The sequence below is a fragment of the Pongo abelii genome, chromosome 13 (genome assembly GCF_028885655.2).
Source record: "Pongo abelii isolate AG06213 chromosome 13, NHGRI_mPonAbe1-v2.0_pri, whole genome shotgun sequence".
Classification (NCBI taxonomy): Eukaryota; Metazoa; Chordata; class Mammalia; order Primates; family Hominidae; genus Pongo; species Pongo abelii.
The window spans coordinates 111,753,822-111,767,508 of record NC_071998.2 but is presented as its reverse complement, the minus strand read 5'-3'; the positions used below and the strand labels follow the sequence as shown (position 1 = coordinate 111,767,508).

Below are 13,687 nucleotides of genomic sequence, written 5' to 3'. Positions count from 1 at the left end.
TACCTAGAAATGACCAGCTTCGTTTGATCTATTTGGTATTTCAGTCCTTTTATTCTCCTTCTCTGTCACTCACACGCACATACACACACAGACACACACACACACACACACAGAGTTGTTGTCAAGTTGAAAATACAGTTTTGTATCGTGCTTTTTTAAGTTTAATGTTCTCTCTCTGGTTTGTTGCCATGCCATGAATGTTCTTCAAAAACAATTTTTTTTGTGCCAGCATAATATTTCATCACTTGGATGTATTACAATTTATTTGACTAGTTCTTTTTTGAACGGCATTTAGATTATTTTACTTTTTTTTTGCCTTATGACTTCTGCAGTAAACATCCTTGTACATAAATATTTATCCACCGATTCTTTGTTGTTTTTTTTGAGATAGGGTCTCACTCTGTTTCCTGGGCTATTCCTGAACTCCTGGGCTCAACTGATCCTCCCGCCTCAGTTTCCTGAGTAGCTGGGATTATAGGCACATGCCACCATGCCCACCTCACCGAGTGTTCCTGATAGAGGTATAATAACTGGGCCAAAGAGTATGAATATTTTAAGGACTGTTGTATAGATATATTCAAATTGTTCTACAGAAAGATTATACCAGGTTTCTCTAGGTGATCTTTTTTATGACTGTACTCTATTTACCATTGGGTATTAGCATTTAAAAATCCTCTCTGAATTTGGTAGACTTATTAAATTTCAATTATACTTAAATATTCAGTGTCTTTTAATTTAATTCCTCCTGAGAGTCACATCCAGATACATAGCCTTGTTGCAATCAGGTAGGATTGGGGTCTGGGTCTGAGTAATCATTGCCATGAAGGTTAATTGAATTGTCTGCCTGAGATCCTGGACCAGGCAGTCATTAGAGTAGAGGACTCAAAAGAGTACCAGTGGTTAGTTCTCTGGTGGCTGCTGCTGATAGGGACACCAGGATCCAGAAGGTGAAATCCCAGTGTTAACACTGAAGAAAGAATTGAAATGCAAATGTTTGTATATTTTAATAAAATTTTAACAAACATTAATGGAGCAATAAAGGAAATCTAGAAAAATTAGAAAAGGGTAGCTATAATTCCACTACCCTAGCAAAGTAACTCTTACTGATTTTCTGTACTATCGTTCAGTCCTGGTGCACCTGGGCTCCTCGTCTAATCAGAGGCTAAATACTGTTCTGTCTTTGATCACTTAGTCTATCATAGGCACCATCTCATGGTGTAGGCTCCAGAACGATCATGTTGAATTATGACGCATACCCTTTCACTGAATAGATTTCACATGATTTACTTAATAATGTCCTTTGTTGAACATTTTGGCTATTTAAATAATGCCACAATGAACATCTTTTGACATAAGGATATTTTCTCTTGAAATCCCTAGGATAGATCCTGAGGAGTGAGATTACTGGGTCAGATCATGCCTATGTATATATGTACATACATATTTTTTGGGACAGAGTTTCACAGTGTTGCCTAGACTGGAGTGCGGTGGCATGCTCATAACTCACTGCAGCCTCAAACTCCTGGGCTCAAGGGATCCTATTGCCTCACCCTCCTGTGTAGCTGGGACTTTGGGTGAATGCCACCATGCCCAGCTAATTTAATTTTTATTTTTTGTGGAGACAGGGTCTGGCTGTGTTGCCCAGGCTGGTCTCAAATTCCTGATCTCCAGTGATCTTCGCATCTTGGCCTCTGAAAGTGCTGGGATTACAGGTGTGAGACACTGCACCTGGCCAATATTTTGTTTTGTTTTGTTTTATTTTATTATTATTATACTTTAAGTTTTAGGGTACATGTGCACAGTGTGCAGGTTTGTTGCATATGTGTACATGTGCCATGTTGGTGTACTGCACCCATTAACTCGTCATTTAGCATTAGGTGTATCTCCTAATGCTATCCCTCCCCACTCCCCCGACCCCACAACAGTCCCCGGAGTGTGATGTTCCCCTTCCTGTGTCCATGTGTTCTCGTTGTTCAATTCCCACCTATGAGTGAGAACATGCGGTGTTTGGTTTTTTGTCCTTGCGATAGTTTACTGAGAATGATGATTTCCAATTTCATCCATGTCCCTACAAAGGACCTGAACTCATCATTTTTTATGGCTGCATAGTATTCCATGGTGTATATGTGCCACATTTTCTTAATCCAGTCTATCGTTGTTGGACATTTGGGTTGGTTCCAAGTCTTTGCTATTGTGAATAGTGCCGCAATAAACATACGTGTGCATGTGTCTTTATAGCAGCATGATTTATAATCCTTTGGGTATATACCCAGTAATGGGATGGCTGGGTCAAATGGTATTTCTAGTTCTAGATCCCTGAGGAATCGCCACACTGACTTCCACAATGGTTGAACTAGTTTACAGTCCCACCAACAGTGTAAAAGTCTTCCTATTTCTCCACATCCTCTCCAGCACCTGTTGTTTCCTGACTTTTTAATGATCGCCATTCTAACTGGTGTGAGATGGTATCTCATTGTGGTTTTGATTTGCATTTCTCTGATGGCCAGTGATGATGAGCATTTTTTCATGTGTCTTTTGGCTGCATAAATGTCTTCTTTTGAGAAGTGTCTGTTCATATCCTTTGCCCACTTTTTGATGGGGTTGGCACCTGGCCAATATTTTATACTGGTTAATCATGTTGCCAAATTGTTTGTCCAAAAGGCTGGACCATTTTATGCTGCCACCAGCAATGTTAGAGTGCACTAGTTTATTGCATGTTATTAAAAGACCTGTTTCTCATCTTTATTCAATGTTATTGAACACAAAATATATATGGTTTAGATACTGATGGAATTACAATACGTAACTCCTGAAAGTTTTATTTTCCTAAGGGAGATGAAAATATTGTACAAGACGAAATGCAAAACAATTTAAAATCCACACTTAATTAATATAACCTGTACTCAATGCAGAAGATCCTGTGTGATGTGGTAGTCAGGGAAATCTTCTAGGAGGGGCTGACACTTGAGAATGAAAGGGGTCAGATTTGAGTAGTGTGACTTTATATAGATGAGGTAAAGAAAAGGCTGGCCAGAGGGTCCATTTATAGAGCTGCATGTTTCATAGTCAATTCTTATATCCTTCACTATTAGATGACCTTTTTTTTTAGTTTAAAACAATTATCCCTCATCCCCTACTGTCATTATAATGTTTGTGTGGTAAAATTTGGATGGCCGAGGATGAGGGGGTGATACACGCACACACACACACACACACACACACACACACACACACACACACACACACACACACACACACACACACACACACTCACTCTCTCTCTCTCTGTCTCTCTCGATAATATATAATATGTAGTTTTTTAATATCATAACTTAGTCTTTGTAATCATTTGAAATTGCTGTATAACACATCAAGCATATACTGTAATTTTCTTAGGTATACCTCTGTTGTTAGACATTATTTGTTGGTTTCATAATTTACTTATTCATGTAAACTCTGGTGCTTCTAGAAGAATTTTGGGCTGCTGTGGATAAAAAGATGTATTCCTACATAACATGTATACGTCTTCATATGGAGGTATTTGGGAAGGAATGGAAGGGGACTATGATGGCAATAGGGCAGGGATTGGGGTGAGTATACTATGGGTAGGACTTTCTTGTGAGTGGTAGAAACCTAGCTTGAACTAAGTTTGGCACAAAGGGAACTTGATGGCCTTGTGTAACTAAACTGCTGGAAGGACAGGGGCACTGGAACACTACCAGGACCAGACTCTCTCTCTGAGAGCTGGCTTCTTTTTCTTGCATCCATACTACAGTTCCAAGTGGCTGGACTCATTGCCAGCCATGCTGGGATCACATCTTCCCGATTTACTGCAGAAGAGGAAGAACTCCCACACTGTGCTGCCCTGGCTGGTTTCTTGTCAGGATGGCCAGACGGGTAATGTACTGAGAATCCCAATTTGGGTCACATGCTTGTTGTGCCTTGGCAGAAGGGTGTGTGTGTGTGTGTGTGTGTGTGTGTGTAACATCACTGGCAGCCTCTCCTAGAACCACATGTTTGGAAGGGGATGAGCAGGTACCCAGAAAAAGTGGTATTTTGTTTCAGGGCACTGGGCAGACCAAAAGCAGCTGTATACTCTAAATGCTGTCCTCAGGTGAACATGCCAGTGACTCAGGCTTCCCGGCATCTCATTGTGACTACCTTTACACATCAAGTTACATACATGTTTCCAACAAGACAATTTGGCCGTGGTTTCCTTTTTTTGCATAGATATTGCATCACAGTTGTATCTCTAGTTAACTTTTGCTTATAGTCTAAGAATTTGGTATGTCCATCTCACATGACTGTTTTACACCAGGTCTTGGGAGTACTGGCTTACTCAGAGCCTGAGGAAACATGGTGGGGTGGTGTCTTTGCCTTATGGTGCTAGGATAAATGTACAGGTGGAGCATAACACACTAGCCTTGCATAGCTTACCAGCTTGTTTCTGGTAACTAGGCTCCTTATTTAACTGGAGTGCCTCCTACTCACCAGCTGCTACAGGTGTTGCTTTTGGATTGAAACAGACAGAAAAACCTGGACCTTTTAGTGGTCTCTGTTTCTGTCCTGGCAAAAGAAAGGAATCCATTCATACATTCAGCAACATTGAACACTTTGTGCAAGCCCTCTACTAGACAAGGAGAAAATTCCATAATAGAGACATGAACAAACAGCCACAGGAGCACAGAGAAAGGAAGTGGCTTGCAGGACCAGAGCAGGCTCCTGGGGAAAGTAACTTTTGAACTGGTTCTGAAGTTTGAGCTAGAGGTTAATAGATAGGCAAGGGAGAAGAGGGTTTTGTATAGAAGGCTAAGGTTTAGAGGTGGGAGAGGGTATGGTGATTTTGGGGAAGAAGAGTTTGGGGCTGCAGTAAAGGGTGGTTCCTCTAGGGATGTGTCAGGAGATTAACTCGAGAGAAGTTGGCTTGTGGAGAGCCTTGGATGCAGAGTTTGGGAGCCTGGACTTGAGGTGTAGGCAAGGGACCCCTGGTGGAGTAGGGGTTGGCTATGCCAGTCAGAGGATTGACAGGATCAGATTTGCAGTTTAGAAAGACTAGTCTGATGGATGTCTAGAGGATGGATTGCTGAGGGAAAGCCAGGAAACAAGATGGGAAAAGGCTTTTCCTTAACATGTAAGTCAGGCTCTGAGAGATCAGGGTTATAGGGGAAAAAGAAAAGGAACATGTTTCTCTGTAATGGGGATGCTCAGGTGTAGCTTCTAGGGCTTGACTTGGTGCGTATTCAATGCTTCATCCACGAGGACTCTAGGATGTTCAGCTTTGGGTCCCTCTCATGTTTACTCAAACTTTGCTGCATCCTACAGGTAGGATAAAGAAAACATTGGTAAGAACAATGTCCAAAACACAGGTCTTGTTCTCAATTCACATTCAGCTCAATCCTCATTGAGGATTTACCAAAGAGGTTTGGTAATGAAAACTGCTATTCAGAGTGGTAGAAATAAAGCAGGTATGATCCTCAGGTGTAGATTGTACTTTACAAAGATTGCCTGTATGCCCGCGTGATGCTCCCAGCCTTGGGTTTGGGCATAGAAAATGTTTTTCCCATTTTACAGATTAATCTGTGCCTCAGAATTTACATTGCTTGGCCGTCGTTACATAGAAGGTGATATATATGTGACATGGATTCAGGTCTATGGACTCTATCTAATTTCAGGACTTTGCTAAGATACTATGCTGTTGCTATGCCAAACCATCAGTAATTATGTTGAGAATACTGTGCTGTTGGCAGAAAGGAAGACTGGTATATTTTCAGCTCTTCAACAGACCAGAATAATACATTCTCAAGAACACCCAACTTGAAGTATTCTGGCTAATTGAAGCTGTAAACATTGTAATTTGTTCCTTTTTGTGTTTCAGAAATACTTGCAGAGGTTTATAGAAAGTCATAAGATTAAATGAAATTAAAAATAAAGGCTTTAGGGTTCAGGAAAAATAAAAGTGACTAGCAAAATGGAACCAGAGTGAGTATTTTAATTAATTAATTCATTTGAGACAGGGTCTCACTCTGTCACTCAGGCTGTTGTGTAGTGGCACAATCCTAGCTCTCTGCAGCCTTAAACCTTCAGGCTCAAGTAATCCTCCTGAGTAGCTGGGACTATAGACATGCACTACCACACCTGGCTAATTTGTTAAATTTTTGTAGAGAAAGGGTTTTGCTATGTTGCCCAGACTGGTCTTGAATTCCTGGCCTCAGGCAATCCTTCTACCTTGGCCTCCCAAAGTGTTAGGATTATAGGTGTGAGCCACTGCCCCTGGCCCAGAGTGGGTATATAAAAATGCACATTGTGGCCAAGCGCGGTGGCTCACGCCTGTAATCCCAGCACTTTGGGAGGCCGAGGTGGGTGGATCACCTGAGGTAAGGAGTTGAAGACTAGCCTGGTCGACATGGTGAAACCCTGTATCGACTAAAAATACAAAAATTAGCTGGGTGTGGTGGCAGACACCTGTAGTCCCAGCTACTTGGGAGGCTGAGGCAGGAGAATCACTTGAACCTGGGAGGCAGAGGTTTCAGTGAGCCGAGATCATGCCACTATACTCCAGCCTGGGTGACAGAGTGAGACTGTATCAAAATAAAAGAAGAAAGCATGTTGTGATATCTTTCACAGTGCCAAAGTGGGGGACTTACAATTCAATTGGTAGCTCCTGGCAGGGAAAGCAAAAAGAGAAAATCAGTTACAAGGTATGCAGTGTCTGTAAGATGAACATGTCAAGTAAAAGGACAGCTTTTGCTGGCACTGAGGCCCAAGGAAAGAATTGCCTCTGGTGAGCTTTTATAAAGAGTACTTTGAGCAGTTTATAGCATCTTCAACAATACCCCATTCAACAAGAGCAATTCTGCATGAGGCCAGATCAATGTTATCCAAGTCAGTTAGCTTTTAAGTAGAAGCTTTTCAGTCCCTGGGACTGTATCTAGCTGTTTCCCATTATTCTCTTGTCTTGGACAAGAACTACAAAATCAGTTGGAAATGCTGCAGCCCTGTTTTACAGATGAGCCCTGACCTAAAGCCTATGTACAGGATCCAGATCAAGCAGTCCTGGTTTTTGTAGCATTCCTTGAATTTTGATGGTAGGCCAACCATTACTCTTGGATGTGATCAAACCATCCTTTGCTCATGCCAACAACATTTATTGCCAGTCTCATTGTGCCTCTTCTTTAGCATTTTGTAGGGAGGCAATTCTTTTGCTGAAAATTGAGCTTGGATCAGAGGCTTATGCATTCACTGTGTCTGATTGTGCATGAACACTGAGAAGTTGAGCCCCGAGAGTCAGTTCTCCATGTTTGTTTGTTTTAATTGCCTGTGATTGCAGTGACCTAGTACCGGTTGACTCAGCATGTGTTGTAATTTGCAGTTTTTTATTTATTCAACACATTTATTGAGTACTTGTAATGATATTGTTAGGCTCTGGTGAATACAAGCTTTGGTTTTTACTTTGGGAATCTTATTTACAATGAAGAACGTCAAAAGTGAGGATCACAGATAGGTCCCCTGTATTGTAGTATACCTCCTTGCTGCCAAAGGGGCCCATATCCCTTCAAGGGAACTCAGGAGACCTTTGCAAAAACAAACAAAAAACCCAGTGTTCCCAAGTCTATGCCCTAACTGTGATGTTTAAAGTGTCCTACTCCTGAGATTGGTGACAAGGATGCTGCTTGAATCCTCACATCTCTGCCTTCATACATCTGAGTTTGATACATTGTCAGAGCCCAGAAACCTGGGCTCTCCTTTTAGTGTGTGTGAGTGTGCACATCTGCATGAATGTGTGTGTTTGGTGAAGGGTGAGAGAAATCTTTATTTTAGGTGTACTCTCTCTGGTTCAGGCGCTTGGTATTCTACTCAGGGTGGGTGTGGGAGAGAAGCAAGCTAAGATTTTTTTGTTTTCCTTTATTAGCAACATATATTAGACATTGCCTTAGCCATATTCCCCAGACTATTTCAGAATGCTTTCATCTGTTATGAGACCTGTCATCCGCTACCCTGACAAGTGTGTGCTTCAGTACCTGGGCGCTTAGCTCTGTGGGGATGCATTTGCTGGCTAAAGCCCAAAAATCTAATTAAAGTCGTACCTGTCACCCAGCTGGCTAATCCCATGTGCTTTGACAGGAGTGGGTTTAATTTCAGGGTAGTTCAGCCTGAACCTCCCAGTTCTCACACATACTCATTGATGGATATCTCCAAATGAGATTGTGACAGCATTTAGAACATCTTTTGGTAAATCAGAATCAAAACATGGCATTTGGAGACAGTGTCTCTACAGGCTGGTTGGTTAGGGCTAAGACCACAGATCTGAGGTACTATGTTTTTTAACTAACGGTCAAAGCTCCTCTTGCCCTAAAAAAAAATATTTTTATATATGTGTGTGTGTGTGTATTAGGTGTGAAGGTTTTGAGTTGGTATCTTTATAGAATAATGTGCAGTTTAAATGACCTATGTTGGAAGAAGCCTGAAGCCAGAAACACGAGTCAAACTGGTTTGGAGTCCTGGCTCCATTACTTACTAGTTGTTGAACTGTGAACCAGCAAATTTGCCTCTTCGAACCATAGTATGCCCATTTCTTATCAGAATAATAGCGATTAGTTGTTAGGTTTATCTGAGAGAGGGAGTGACCCTTAGCATAATACTTGACACATCATAAGTGAGCAATAATTGGTAGCTATTTTGATGATGATGCCTTGGCCTCGGGCACTAGAAACGTAGCAATTTCAGTGGCCATCTTTGGAATAGCGGAAAATAGTTCTCAACTTGGGTTGCAATCTCATCTTCACTTACAAGTGCTTAACTTCTAAGCCAACGGCTTAAACTCGTTAAACTTATGTTCACTCCCCTAAAGTGGGGTTGATTATATCTATTTTAGGATTAAACAAATGAATAGTAAAATGTAATGTGTGAGAAAATGCCTACTGTGGTTCCTGGCACAGAGAAGTTGATGCTCAGTGTATCCGATTCCTTCTTTTCTTTCCTGTTTTCCTGCTTTTAATTGTGTGGCAGGTGCTGGCTCAGGACTTTGAATGACAAACCATCACCTGCTAGAATCTACCAGATGGTGTTGATTAATAAGTGTTGTCTGCCCTTTTACCAGCCAAGTCACCAAAGCTATAAATTTCTTCGTTGATCAACAGTAACCTCTCCTCTGAAGAAAGTGCTTGTCTGTTCCTTTCCAGCCGATTGATCCCTATAGGAAGGGAATTGGAGCGCTCTGCTATTGAGAAACTCTGGAGAATCTCAGTGGCTCACACCTGGGGCTGCTGTTAAAGCTGTTTTAAAAGGCTGTCCCCAACAGTTTTCATATGGAATTGCTGTAATCTCCATGGGGCACAAACAGGGAGACTTTCCCTTATGTCACCCTCTCATTTTATCATTTCTGTGCCAGGCTCTGTCCTGGGCACTAAGAGTATAGGACTGAATCAAATCATACACAGTCTCTGAAGAAATCTAGTGAAGAAATAGCATAGAAATACAAAGAGCTAATTAAAATATAGCACGATAAGTCCTGATAGTGGAATGGACCGAATGCTTTGGAAGCACAGAGAATGGAACTGTGCTAAGAGACCAGAGAGGGAGGGAGGGAAGGCTTCACAGAGGAAGTGGATTTGAGCTGAGACTTGAAGGATAGGTAGCTGTTTGCCTGGGGGAATGGGAGGTGGGAATGCATTCCTGGTAGCAGGAAGGCCTGTGCCAAGGTTTGGGGTCCATGAATGAACCTAGCTCATGGGGAACAGTGAGTGGGGCTGGAGGAGGGGGCAACTGGTGAAAGCCACATCAAGCCCTTTGCTCAGAACTTGTGCAGTCATCACAGCACCATACTGTTAGGTGAGGCACATGTTTGTTAGTTCTCTATGCCAAGGACTGTTTCATTCTGGTGGCCTCCAAGTTTTTTTCCCCCAGCATATGAATTATTTGTTTGAATGAACTGTTATGGAGAGAAAACACAGAAGTGGAGCTGCTCAGGGTGAAGTGAGGTAGGAGGCCTGGCACCCACCTCCACGCATCATCTGTTTCCGCCACAGCCCCCAGGAGCAATGAGGCTCCACAAAACGTGGCTTGAACACTGCTCTCACCTACTAATTCTGGAAATTCTCCTTAAATCACAGAGTACCTCTTCCTCATTAAGATTGTGGAGAAATTTCCTTTGTATATTTAAAGGTAACCACTGAGCACTTTGACAAGCTTTCTCGCAGTGAAACCTGATAAGGTGGAAATCTGATGGATGAGAACCTTCTCATTCTCCATCTGGCCAGAGATAAAACAAAACTAGCTGGCTGGAGGAGGAAGTGTGAGGGGGCTTGGCTTTTCATTTCTAATGTGATTTTAGGATTTTAGGACATGTTATTTTTCAGACAATCCACTTTATATATATATATATGTTTTAATCAGCCAGTCTGCTCTAAGAGAGCCCTGCCATGCAGAGGCAGCTCTCAGCCCAGTGCTGGTCCAGAGTGCACCTGTGAATCTTAAGGGAAAATTGCCCATTAGTGTAGAAATTGAGGCCATTAGTTGACATCATCATACAGGTCTTGCTGTGGCAGCACTAACTTTAAATCAAGGCAGTAGTCTGGTGTAGGATAGGGTTCTTTTTTTTTTTCCTGTGTAAACCCTTTGTTCAGAAGCAAATAAAACAGATGCACCCAGGGGGGCTCTGCAGATTCCTTAGGATGGTGGCTTTTTTTTATTGAAATAAAATATAATTTTCTGTGGTCTTCCCTAAGCTACTGAGTCAATTTCTAGAGGAAGGCCCAAGAACATGTAGTTAGAGGGTACTGATATCCAGCCAGGTTTGGGTATTCCTAATCCTAGAGCTTCTTGGATTTGGCTTGTAAAACCACTGGTAGAGTAAAAAGAATACAGGGAGACCTGGTTTCAAATCCTGCTTCCACTACTTTTTACCTATGTTGCTTTGGTTAAGTTGCTTGAAGTCTTTGAACTTCAGTTTTCTGATTGGTAAAATGGGTATAATTAAAGTACAGACATCCCTCAGGAGATACTAGGGATTGGAATAAAGCGAGTCTTACGAATTTTTTGGTTTTCCAGTGAATATAAAAGTTATGTTAACACTATACTGTGGCCTATTATGTGTGCAACAGCATTATGTCTCAAATAACAATGTACATAACCTGAATTTAAAATACTGCCAAAAATACTAATAATCATCAGAACCTTCAGCTAGTTGTAATCTTTCTTGGTGGAAGGTCTTGCCTCAATGTTAATGGCTGCTGACTGATCAGGGTGGTGGTTGCTGCAAGAATGAAGTTTGCCACATTGATTAACTCTTCCTTTCACAAAATATTTCTCTATGGCATGTGATGCTGTTTGTAGCATTTTACCCACAGTAGAACTTCTTTCAAAACTGGAGTTAGTCCTCTCAAACCCTGCTACTGCTTTATCAACTAAGTTTACATAATATTCTAAGCCTTTTGTTGTCATTTCAACAATGTTCACAGCATCTTGAGATGGAGAAGATTCCATCTCAACAAACTACTTTCTTTGCCCATTCATAAGAAGTAATTCCGTATTTGTTCAAGCTTTATCATGAGATTGCAGCAATTCAGTCACATCTTCAGACTCAATTTCTAGTTCTCTTGCTATTTCCACCACATTAGCAGTGAAGTAAAGTCTTGAATTCCTCAAAGTCATCCATGAGGGTTGGAATCAAATTCTTCCAAACTCCTGTAATGTTGGTATTTTGACCCTTCTCATGAATCACAAATGTTCTTAAAGGCATTTAGAATGATGAATCCTTTCCAAAAGGTTTTCCATTTACTTTGCCCAGATCCATCAGAGGAATCACTCTTTACAGATGTATTTCTTAAAGACTTGAAAAGTTAAAATTACTCCTTGATCTGTGGGTTGCAGAATGGATGTTGTGTTAGCAGGCATGAAAACAACATTCATCTTCTTGTACATCTCCATCAGAGCTCTTGGATGTCCAGGTGCATTGTCAATGAGCAGTAATATTTTGAAAGGAATCTTTGTTTCTGAACAGTAGGTCTCAACAGTAGGCTTGAAATATTCAATAAACCATGCTGTAAACAGATGTGCTGTCATTTAGGCTTTGTTGTTCCATTGTAGAGCGCAGATAGAGTAGATTTTGCATAATTTTTAAGGAGTTCTGGAATCATAAGTGAGCACTGGCTTCCAGTTAAAGTTACCAGCTGCATTAGCCCCTAATAAGGAAGTCACCCTGTCCTTTGAAGTTTTGAAGCCAGACGTTGACTGCTCCTCTCTAGCTATTAAACTCCTAGATGGCGTCTTCTTCCAATGTAAGGCTGTTTCATCTGCATTGAAAACCTGTTTAGTGTAGCTACCTCCATCAGTTATCTTAGATCTCTTGGATAACTTACTGCAGCTTCTACATCAGCACTTGTAACTTTACCTTACACTTTTATGTTACTTAGATGACTTATTTCCTTAAACCTCAGGAACCAACCTCTGCTAGCTTCAATTTTCGTTTTTTCTTTTTGCAGCTTCTTCACCTCTCTCAGCTTTCATAGAATTGAAGAGAGTTAAGGCTTTGCTCTGGATTAGACTTTGGCTTAAGGGAATGTTGTGATTGGTTTGATCTATTGAGACCACAACTTTCTCCATATCAGCAAGGCTGTTTAGCTTTCTTACCATTCATATGTTCACTGGAGTAGCACTTTTAATTTCCTTCAAGCACTTTTTCTTTGCATTCACAGTTTGGCTGACTGGTGTAAGAGGCCTAGCTTTTGGCTATATTGACTTTTGACATGCGTTCCTCACTAAGCTTAATCATTTCTAGCTTTTGATTTAAAAAGTGAGAGACACGTGACTCTTCCTTTCACTTGAACACTCAGAAGCCATTATAGGGTTATTCACTGGCCTAATTTCAATTTTGTTGTATCATAGGGCATAGGGAGGCATGAGGAGAGGGAAGGAGACAGAGGAATGGCCAGTTGGTGGAGCACTTGGAATACACTTTTATCCGTTAAGTTTGCTGTATTATATGGGTGTGATTTGAGGCACTGCCAAACAATTGGAATAGGAATATCAAAGATCACTGATCACCATAACAGATACTAATAGTGAAAAAGTTTGAAATATTGCAAGAATTACCAAAAGGCGACACAGAGACATGAAATGAACACATGCTGTTGGAAAAGTGATGCTGACAGACTTGGTTGATGCAGGGTTGCTGCAGACCTTGAATTTGTAAAATACAAAATCTCTGTGAAGTGCAGTAGAGCAGAGCACAATGAAATGAACTATGCCTGTACCTGCTTCATAGGGTTGTGAGAGTTGAGTGAGGTGATGGGTAAAGTGCCCAGCACTCTCCTAAATGTCATAGAGTTTGTAGAAGAAAATGTTGGGTGGTATTTTATGAGAATGATTGTTGACAGCCTGAGTAATCAAACTGGGCCTTGTGGAAGAGGTGGCACTTGAATTGTGCCTTGAAGGATAGCGTGCTTTCTCTAGGTGGAACTGGAGGGAATTTGTACTTTTTCCAGGTGGAGGGGACTGGTAGATACAGGCAGAGAGCCTGAAAGTATGTTAATGAAGTGGTTGGATGAAGGGGACTGGTTGCAGATAAAGCTGAAATGTAAGCTGAAGCCCACTAGTAGGAGCCTTGAGTAGACTCCTCGTAGGGTAGCTTCGTTCTGCAGTTAACTTGGACTCACTGAAGGATGCCAAGCAGAGACGTAATGATCAGAGG

The 13,687-nt window shown here is 41.4% G+C and overlaps 1 protein-coding gene across 5 annotated transcripts in view; it reads left to right on the top strand.

Moving 5' to 3' along the window:
• The window catches only part of CDK5RAP2 (CDK5 regulatory subunit associated protein 2), a 184,289-nt gene that overhangs the window by 58,739 nt on the left and 111,863 nt on the right, over nt 1-13,687 (top strand). The window lies entirely within an intron of this gene.